The sequence below is a fragment of the Etheostoma spectabile genome, unplaced genomic scaffold (assembly GCF_008692095.1).
Source record: "Etheostoma spectabile isolate EspeVRDwgs_2016 unplaced genomic scaffold, UIUC_Espe_1.0 scaffold379, whole genome shotgun sequence".
Classification (NCBI taxonomy): Eukaryota; Metazoa; Chordata; class Actinopteri; order Perciformes; family Percidae; genus Etheostoma; species Etheostoma spectabile.
In genome coordinates this window covers 445,554-446,415 of record NW_022605596.1, presented here as the reverse complement: position 1 = coordinate 446,415, position 862 = coordinate 445,554, and the positions used below count along the sequence as shown (strand labels likewise).

Below are 862 nucleotides of genomic sequence, written 5' to 3'. Positions count from 1 at the left end.
GGATAAGCGGATGAAGATGGATGATGGATGGATGGATGGATGGATCATATTTTATGGTGGAGCGGTTTTCTGGTTTCCAGTCTGATGTCCTCTGGATCCTTTGCCTCCACTCTCAGTGATTTACAGACTTTTCAGATTAACAGAAAGCTTTACTTGTTGCTAAAGTGGTTAATAGTTCGTGCTAAGGCCAAGCGCTAACTGCTGCTAGCTATAGCTGCCATCAGCTGGTTGGCTAAGTTAGCCATGCTGCCAAGACTGGAATTGCTTAGCACAGGGAGACGTTAATGTTTACGTAGTCTCTTTGCCAGACCCTCCTCCACGGCGCTGCGGGGGAGAGTCTGGCTAGTCCACCCAGCATTCCAGGATGGGAGAAAAACGTGGTCTGGTTTATTGGCATTTCTTTAAAGGTCCCATGACATGGTGCTCTTTGGATGATTTTCTATAGACCTTAGTGGTCCCTAATACTGTATCTGAAGTCTCTTTATATAGACCTTAGTGGTCCCTAATACTTTATCTGAAGTTTCTTTTATATAGACCTTAGTGGTCTCCTAATACTGTATCTGAAGTCTCTTTTATATAGACCTTAGTGGTCCCCTAATTCTGTATCTGAAGTCTCTTTATATAGACCTTAGTGGTCCCTAATACTGTATCTGAAGTGTCTTTATATAGACCTTAGTGGTCCCTAATACTGTATCTGAAGTCTCTTTTATATAGACCTTAGTGGTTTTAGTCATGCAACAGAAAACGCAGATTGGACAGATAGTCTAGCTAGCTGTCTGGATTTACCCTGCAGAGATCTGAGGACCAGGTAACCATAGTCCTCAGAAATCCAGTCCATGCCAACACAAAGGAAGCCCAAGGC

General features: G+C 43.4%; 1 long non-coding RNA gene across 1 annotated transcript in view; it reads right to left on the bottom strand.

Moving 5' to 3' along the window:
* Positions 1-446, bottom strand: part of LOC116686508 (uncharacterized) — a 23,722-nt gene extending 23,276 nt beyond the window's left edge. The window contains exon 1 of the long non-coding RNA XR_004331277.1: positions 111-446. This is a non-coding gene — a long non-coding RNA (uncharacterized LOC116686508). The remainder of the gene's footprint in view (positions 1-110) is intronic.
* Positions 447-862: the final 416 nt, after the last annotated feature.